Source organism: Vulpes vulpes, unplaced genomic scaffold, assembly GCF_048418805.1.
Source record: "Vulpes vulpes isolate BD-2025 unplaced genomic scaffold, VulVul3 u000000702, whole genome shotgun sequence".
Lineage (NCBI taxonomy): Eukaryota > Metazoa > Chordata > Mammalia > Carnivora > Canidae > Vulpes > Vulpes vulpes.
The window spans coordinates 388,291-397,819 of record NW_027325804.1 but is presented as its reverse complement, the minus strand read 5'-3'; the positions used below and the strand labels follow the sequence as shown (position 1 = coordinate 397,819).

The following is a 9,529-nucleotide window of genomic DNA, read 5'->3' as shown; positions in this document are numbered from 1 at the left end:
TTTGCTAAACAACTCACTGATATGGTGGTAAGAACAAAAAGATTTTTGGGTCTATTGGTGACAGGAATAGTTGCTTTTGTGTCTTTGATAGCCTCTGCCACTGATTCTTCTGTGGCACTCAGCCAAACCATCCACACCGCTCAACATGTTAATTCCTTGGCCCATAATGTATCTGTGGCTCTTGCCACACAAGGGACTATTGATCAAAAAAATTGTTGCTCGTTTGCAGGGGTTGGAAGAAGCTGTGGAGTACCTGGGAGGGCAATATGCTCGGCTCTGAGCTCAGTTATCATTGCAATGTCATGCAGGCTTTCAGCATATTTGCGTCACCGCATTACCTTATAATGAGACAGAACATACATGGGAGCAAGTGCAGCAACATTTAAAGGGGATTTGGAACAATTCAGATTTAAGCTTAGATTTGCTAAGCCTGGAACAGCAAGTGGCTGCACTTAACAATGCTCATCTCTCTACTGAGAACCCTGCTGAATTGGCAGATAAATTTTTAAAAGGTATCCGAGGTATTAACCCCTTGCAATGGTTTGAATTTAATTCCCCTGGCATTTGGATTATAATTGCTGTCGCTACAACCTTAGTAATTGCTTTAACTATTGAGATATGCTTATATGCGTCCTTTAAGTTTCCAGCACAAAGCCCTTAAAAATCTCTATTTTCAAGATCTCAAATTAAAAACAATAGGGGGAGATGTTGGGAGCCGCGTGCCAGGAAGGGGTTAATGGATCGAGCAATGGCTCTCAGTTGACTCTTCCAACCACGGCCCACCTGAGCTGCGTGCCAGGAAGGGGTTAATGGATCGAGCAATGGCTCTCTGTTGACTCTTCCAACCCCGGCCCACCTGTCTCACCCTTGTTGTTGAAGGCTTGTGGCTCAAGGACGCATACTGTTGCTGTCTACTGTGAAAGGACATGTCTGGAGAACTAAGCTTAAAATATCCTGCTTGTTAAACAACCCTGCTTTATAAAAGAGTGAATAATACAAATAAAGTTGGCATTGTGGCTGAATCCGGCCATATGTCCCCCTGCTCCCACTCTGTTTATGTCTCTTTTCTTTTCCTCATTCCCTTACTCTCATCCCTGGACAGTTGTCGCCCCCAACGTGCGTGACACAAAGGGAGAAGCAGGCTCCCTGCAGAGAGCCTGATGTGGGACTCCATCCCTGGACTCCAGGATCATGCCCTGAGCCGAAGGCAGGCGCTTAACCACTGAGCTACCCAGGCATCCCGGTTTGCTTGTGTTTTTTTCTGATTTATGAATTTGTTCATTTTCATCCTTGAAAATTATTTGATCTTTGGAAAAGATTATTTTAAAAAGGATTGTTTTTTGCCCTTATCAGAAGTCTAGGTTCAGACAAACAAAAAACAAACAAACAAAAAGTCCAGAACCACCACTTTAAAATAGTTGCAATTTTTGTTTGTTTCCCTTTAATCATCTGGTAATGTTATTTTTAATTCCATTCAGTTGTGAGAGCTAGCATGTAGTTATAAATTATCAGAGAAGAAAGTAGATTAAGCCTCCACCACATTTCTGCTCAAAATACATGAACAAAATCACAGTAAAAACTGAAGTTAATGGGTAGCATATTTAATTGTAATTCAATATTAAGTGCATTCTTGATACCACAGGTAAGTACACAGTACTTATGTCAAAACTTACATGAAAATGGGAAGCCAATGATGTAGGTGATCCCTGAAGCTATTCTTTTGTTCAACTGAGAGAGCTTTCACTTTGGTTTGCAGACTTCATTTCATGTTTCTTATAGGACACAAATAAAATGGAAGACCTGCTGACAGTTTGGATCCTCGTGGAAATAGACACGAGGATAACATAACCAACTGTGAAAGATAAATAGGGGAGAGAGTAAGGATAGGGAGAAGGAGCTTTAAACAATGATTTTTGAAAGAAAAAGAAAGACAATGATTGGATGGGGAAGAGACTTAGGATGAAGTATAGTTCTCAGAAAGTCTTGATCAACCCTACAAAAAGCTCCAAGCAAAGATTTACTGTTAGAAGGGTCCTGCATCAACCAAAATTACTCTCCTCTTTCCTTGTGCTCCATCAACAGCTAAGAGAGCCAGTAAAAACCACAGTCTCCTATGAATGTAATGACTTAGCTGAAGGTATGGCTGCTGGAGGTTATCAAATAAACGAAATCTTCCAGCAAGTTCTTCTGAAGTTAGAGCTGAGCAGGGTTCCTTTATGGTTACTGCATCTAACCATGGTGAAGAGGCTGCGATATAATAGGAAATATATATGTAGTGTCTGTCCCTAGTTCCTGACACAGACTTCCTGAAATCCTTGTAATTTTCTGAGTAATGGGGTGATAGGAATACCTTACACAGTCCTCCTAAATCCCTTGATCTTTCCTATGTGATAAAGTATCTTTTGTTCTAGTGTGGGAACTCTTGGTGGATTCCTGGATAGTTTCAGGATGTGGGCTGGTCACCATAAAGATGAAGTGATGGTTAGAAGCATCAAACTCTCATCCCTATCCTCACATCCTCTGGGGAGGGGAAAGGGAATGGAGACTGAGTTAATGATTAATCATGCCCATGCAATGAAGCCTCCATAAAAATCCCTAAGCTATGGGATTCAGAGAGCCTTCAAAGTTATTGAACACATCCACATGCTGGGAGGGTGGTGCACCCCAGTTCTATAGGGAAAAAGCTCCTCATCTTGGGAGTCTTCTGGAGCTCCCCCTATACACTTCTTTGCTATTCATTTTTATCCTTTATAGTATATTTTATAATAAACCGGTAATAGTAAATTAAGTGTTTATCTGAGCTCTGTGAGCCATTATGGTAAACTATCAGACCTGAGGAGGGATAAGAATTCCTGATTTGTAGAGGCTCCTGAGTGGCTCAGTGGGTTAAGTGACCAACTCTTGGTTTTGGCTCAGATCATGATCTCATGGTTGTGAGATGTAGTCCCCATGTCAGGCTGTGTGCTCACTGGGAATCTGCTTAAAGATCCTCTCCCTCTACACCCACCTGTGCGTATGTGTGCTCTCTCTAAAACAAACAAACAAACAAATAAATAAATAAATTATTTTTAAAAAAGAATCTCTGATTGTAGCCAATTCCAGCAAAAATGTGGGTAACCTGGGGACCCACTACTTGTGATTGGTGTTTGAGGTGGGACAGTCTGAAGCTTTAATCATTAGGGTCTGCATACTGATCCTGGGTAGTTAGTAACGGAATTAAAATAAATTGTAGGACATGTAATTGGTATCTGCAGAAAATTGGAGAATTTCTTGGTGTGGAAAATCTACATATTTGGTGTCTAAAGTGTTGCCAAGAGAGAAACAATTTTCTTTTAAAGTCAAAATATACTCCCATAAACCTGGAATTCCCCAGAAAATACATTCTCTCTATAAGGATGAAATAGGAATTATGCCTCCCCTGCCCCACTATGGAAATGAAAAATGTCTGGATTCTTTATCATTGAGTGAGGGCAGAAAATAATTCTAAAATAAGCAGAATGCACTATATTTATAACCAAGTGCCATTTTACATATATGCAAGTTTGTTTTGGACATAGATATTATTCTTTTTTCATGATGCCATAATGAGGTCATACATTATGGTTGCATATTTGTTTAAAAAGGTTGTAAGCTTCCAGGAGGTGGGGATAGTAGCGTTGAATTTCTCTCATTATCTTCCTGCTGCTGGGTCCAGAGCAAATGTGCAATAAATGACTTGGGTGAAGAACATGGATTATTTGTGCCAGAAGGAGCAGTAGTGTTTGGGGGAAAGGTCATGGCCGAATGCCCTTATGGATTTTGCTTATCTTGGGGAAGGGATGTTAGAATAATTGTAAAATATGGAGAAATTCCTTATCACTCTGGAAATTTGGGTTATTTTGTGTGCAGAGACCGATATCCTGATGGCTGAGTTATAACTAGAAGAAAAACACTGAATGTGGTTGGGGACAGCCATTTCTCTTTCATTTATGGGAAGAAATTATGGTTATTACCTGAGATTTCATGGCCATGAATAGAGTACTGATAGAAAGATTCTGAAGTATCTCAGATTTTTCTAGGTATTGTTCTAATCCAAAGAATCAAGGGTTCATAGGTAGTATGAATTAGGAAGCATACAGTTATAATGTTAAGGATTAAACAAACACAAAGACAATGACTCTGAATCCAGACTGCCTAGATTCATATACCAACTCAGCATTTTTTAAAGACTTTATTTATTTATTTATTTATTTATTTAATTATTTGACAGAGAGAGAGAGAGAGAGAGCACAAGCAGGAGGAGTGGTAGGCAGAGGCAGAAGGAGAGAGAGAGGGAGAAGCAGACTCCCTGCTGAACAAGGAGACTAATGCAGGGTTCCATCCCAAGACCCTGAGATCACGACCTGGGCTGAAGGCAGACGCTTAACCAACTGAGCCACTCAGGCACCCCTAGCCACTCAGTTGCCCCCCAACTCAGCTTTAACTAGCTGTATAACTTGGAGATACTATTTCTTTGTCTGTACAATGGGGACACCCACAATTTTCACCTCATACAATCATTGACAATATAAGTGAGTTAATTTAGATAAAGTGTGTTTAGGTCATATCTTGACACAATATTACCATATTAATATTATCTCTTTGCTTTCTTACCTGGACACCAGTAAGCTGAGGGGAAGGGAATATACTATTCAACTCTTCATGTTCCACAGCTCTAAAGGCTGCAACATAATAATAACAATAAAAATGATAATAAAATTTATTAACATCTTGTATATCAGTCGCTGTAATTTTATATTTATTTCTTTCCCTTATTACAATGAGGATAGTAACATCAATATGTCCATCTTACAAAGAAACTTATCATTAAAGAAACTTATTACCTTGCTTAAAATCAAACAAATAATAAGCAATGATGTTAAATTCCGGCTTAGTCTAACTTCTGAGTAATCTTTTAAAACCAGTTATGCCATCTTAAAAGGAGCAGAATTTGATAAAACATGCATTGAATAGATGAAAACAAATGAATTTCAAAAAAAAAACCCATCATCCCTTTTCACAATAAATTTACTTTATGGATATGTTTAGTAATGATAATGACTTCACAGTCATTTCAGCACTGGTAAATGTGTTTTTTTCAGTATCTTTTACAGGTACTACAGCAAAGTGGTCTCCATAAGGCAAAATAAAATGTGGTGCCCTGGTATCTGTTTCTTTAATTGAGCTTTAAAAATATATATCATTTGAATGAAATTATAATGATTTCATTAACCTATTTTGCCCTTTCTCAAATATAATGACTATAAATGTGATAGGAAATTACAACTGCCCATTGCTGGAAGAAAGCAATCAAGCTAGATTGACCAATATGATTATTACATGCCAGTCTGGCAACTTTTTCCCCCTAGATACTGAAGCTGAAGTTGGCAGATCATATAAATATCTATTTGTCTATTTATGAAAAAATTAAATCAGGAAAACTCAGGATCAAAATTTTAATTAATCAGTTTTACAGAAGGAAATCTCAAATTTTTAGTTCTTAGGGATTTCCATTTTAATAGTAATTATAAAACATTCTGGCTTAGTTTGTTATACAGAGGTGATGGATATACATTCAGTGATTTTCAATGGGAAGCTTAAAATGCATTCCCAAATACCAAAATGTTTTACTGTGAAATAATTTTAAAATTTAGGAGAAAAAGAGACTATTAAGCTCTTAAAGGTGTTTAGGTTCATTTGCTAGATACCATATAAGCCAGATGCTATATGAGATATAAGGACTTGTGGATTTAATAATTTTCTCATCTTTCAAATGTGAAGAAGTGTTGTTAGATATGCCGACATATAGATACCCAGAGGAAAAAAAGAAACAAAAAGCGATGTGGTACTGGAGAGGAGGAAAATAAAATAGCAATCAAATAAAGAACAAAGATGCACTGCATTGTATAGGGGAATGCAACAAAATATTTTCTCTTTCTCCTTCCACCCCTTCTCACTCTCATTCTCTCTCTCTCTCTCTTTATCTATCTCTTTCTCTATCTCTGTTTCTGTCTCTGTCATCTCTCTCTCTCTCTCTCACACACACACACACACACACACACACACACACACACACACACACATTCACACTTACACTCTAGATTGTGACCTGTAGTTTAAAAAAAAAAAAAAAAGAAATCTGAAGTGTTTGGCTGCTGGCACAGAAGCCCCATTTATAGGTGTAGTCTTTTTAGGAATAGAGATTACAGAGAATCATACATCAGAAAATGAAAAATTTTCTTTCCAAAAAATCATTGATCATTTTATTATATATATATATAACTATTTAATTCACCCTACAGGCCATTTTTTCAAATAATTGCCACTTTTGCCCTTGCTTTCCAACATTATTCACTCATTTTATCCGTTTGAGAAAAATACTCACCTTAATGAAATATATCTCAAAACAGCTAGCATAAAAGACAAAAGAGTAGTTAGAATATTGAGATTGGCTTATTTTTGTGGGTTGAAAAGATTTTCAACCCACAAAAAAGGGCTTGTTTTCAAATAGGTAGTCTCTACATACATACCTGTGAACAGGATCTAAATACCTCCTATTTAAATCATTTATTATTTGGTTAATGACTGAAAAAGAAATTACTTTCCTTCAGTAAAAAGTTATGCTCTGAATTAGGATGATGTCTTCTTGTTCAAACCACACATAAATACACATAAATACACAGAGACCTTGATTTTTGCTGAAGATGTATCCTGAGATTTGATGTATAAGCCAATAGTTTGCCCCCCTTTTGGTCTTTCCTGGCACTTGGAGTCCCCATCATATTTTAATATGCTTTATATTCCAATTAGCAGTCCGCTTAAAAATCAGGTTGAAAATTTCTTGTTTATGGGAAGGGACTTTTGTTTTCTCTGTAACACCATTAAGAATTAGAACTGCTGTTTGAAATAGCAGGAATAGATAAAAAAAAATCCATTGATATAATATTGGACGACGTCTTACCATAGAATGCTTATTACAAATGATAGAGAAACAGGCCTTACCAGGAAGTCCAGGTCATTTAACTTTCTCAAATTATAATTATAATTACCTGTATTTTGAGTGACAGGACCAGGTATCTAGAACCTCAGAAAAGATGCTGTTTTCTCTCTCTCTCTCTCTCTCTTTTTTTTTCCCATACCAACAAATTTAGGGGCAGTTTTGAAATAAGACATGTTAATTCTGGAAACGACAATATCACTCTCCAATTTTCTTACAATGCTGGTGCTTTCCTTCCCAGTGTCCAGTAAATTTCCTCAGATCCCTACACTGGGAATAATTAGAATACATATCTCTGTAATCCACATTCCAAGAAGCAAACTCAGAGCAAATCACAATTTTTCTTTTTGCAGAGTAACTTAGTTTATGTTTGTCAGGGAAAAAAAACAATAAGCATAAACTTACCTGTATCAACACATGATTGATTAATAACCTCAAACCCTTTCTGTTTATTTGTATTGGAAAATTGGGTACACGCTAACCATAATAATTTTTTTCTTGGTGAAATTCCAAACACTACTTTGAGTTATAAATAATTTTATGCAAGCAGATGTAGAACTTTTTTTCTTTCTTTCTTTAGTTAACTCTGAGTCTGGGGAGTTCTGCTCAGGAGTGAATTAGCAATTTTGCTTCCATCAGAACCACTTCTCTGCAGAGGTTTATTCTCCAAATAAACCTTTTTTTCCACTAAAAGGTTCCCTAGCAGCCACAAACCCTGTGGCTTCCAAATTTTGCACCTTCTAAGATTTTTCCACCAGCCTTCCTTTCCACTCTCATCTTCATCCCCCACCTTTCTTTCATGAAATACCTTCCACTTAATTCACCAGACAATTGTAGAAAAGTTTGGTGACCCGGAGTCACTGAAAGCCCAGAAACCAATATGTGGAACACAGGAACCTATATATATGCCTAGGACTTCAGAGTAAGGAGCTTAGGTGGTTCATCAATGAGGAATAGTTATATAGGAATACATATTAAATATACAGAGAAAAGATAAAAATAGAGGGCAGCCTGGGTGGCTCAGCGGTTTAGCGCCTCCTTCAGCCCAGGGTGTGATCCTGGTGACCTGGGAGGGAGTCGATGTCAGGCTTCCTGCCTGGAGCCTGCTTCTCCCTCTGCCTGTGTCTCTGTCTCTCTGTCTCTCTGTGTGTCTCTCATAAATAAATAAATAAAATATTTAAAAGAGAGAGAGAGAGAGAGAATAGAGATATACTATAGACAGAATAGAGATACACTATAGAGATTTATGTACTATATATAGAGAAAAAGATATATGTGCCAGTAGGAATTTGTTTGAAAAGTGTAAATGGGCAAACTCTCCCTTAGTTTTTAAATTTTGTTTTGTTGTTGTTTAAAACAGTTTTAATTGTGCCCATTGTTCACAAGAGTGTGAAGAAATTGACACTCATGTTTAACAGCTGGTTTGAAAAAAAAGTTCAAATTTTTCTGTAGTGTGATTTAGGAATATAAATACCAATGTATATTAGAAACCAGAAAACTGTGCAAAATATCATATGTAACAATTAGACTTCTAGGGACTCCTCACAAGAAGAATTTACAGGTATGTTCATGTTCACCTCAAGTATGCTTAATACAACATTTTTATAGTAGTGAAATGTTGACAGTGATGTAAATACCCAACACAGAGAAATTATTAAATTAATAGTACACATGTACACATATACACACATGTACTGGAAAAATATACAGCTATTAAAATGGCATTATAGAAGACTATTAAATGATTAAGAAACTGTTCATGATCTATAAGATGACAAAGGGTCCTTAAATTATATATATATATATAACAAGATATACACACGTGTGCATATGCACATATGTATATATACAAAATTAAAACTGGAATGAAGCCCACAAAAATGTTAATAATTTATCCCTGAGGTACGATAGTTTTGTTTTGTTTTGTTTTTGGTGAGAATATTTAAATTTAAGACATTACTCTCTTAGCAATTTTCAATTATGTAACAGTGTTGTTGTCTATAGTTACCATGTTTCACATTAGATCCTCAGACTTCTTTTATCTTGTAGCTGAAAGTTTGTACCCTTTAACTAAGTTCTCCCTCTTTTCCCTCTTACCAGAGATGGATCCATCTCTGGCAACTGCTTTTCTACTCTCTGTTTCTATGAGTTTTGTGTTTCTGTGTTTTGGATTTTTTGTTTGGTTTTCTTTTTAGATTTCACACATGCATAATATCATGCAGTATTTGTTTTTTTCTGTCTGGCTTATTTCAGTTAGCATAAGCCCTCAAGATCCATATTGTCTTCAATGCCAGAATTTCCTTCTTTCTCATGGCAGAATAATATTTCATCATGTGTTTATATATATATATATATGTATATATATATATATATCACATCTTTTTTTAATCCATTTGTCCATTAGGTGACACTTATATTGTTTCCATATCTTGCCTGTTGTAAATAATGCTATTTTCATTTCCTTTGGATATGTACCCCAAAGTAGGATTGCTGGATCATATGATAGTTCTATTT

At 36.4% G+C, this 9,529-nt stretch overlaps 1 long non-coding RNA gene across 1 annotated transcript; it reads right to left on the bottom strand.

Annotated features, from left to right (window-relative positions):
• Window positions 1–1,585: 1,585 nt before the first annotated feature.
• On the bottom strand, window positions 1,586–5,373 carry LOC140597468 (uncharacterized). The gene is made up of 2 exons (XR_011999301.1): window positions 4,633–5,373; window positions 1,586–1,852 (listed from the first exon to the last, which is right to left on the bottom strand). It is a non-coding gene; the product is annotated as an uncharacterized lncRNA (long non-coding RNA).
• Between the last annotated feature and the right edge of the window lie 4,156 nt (window positions 5,374–9,529).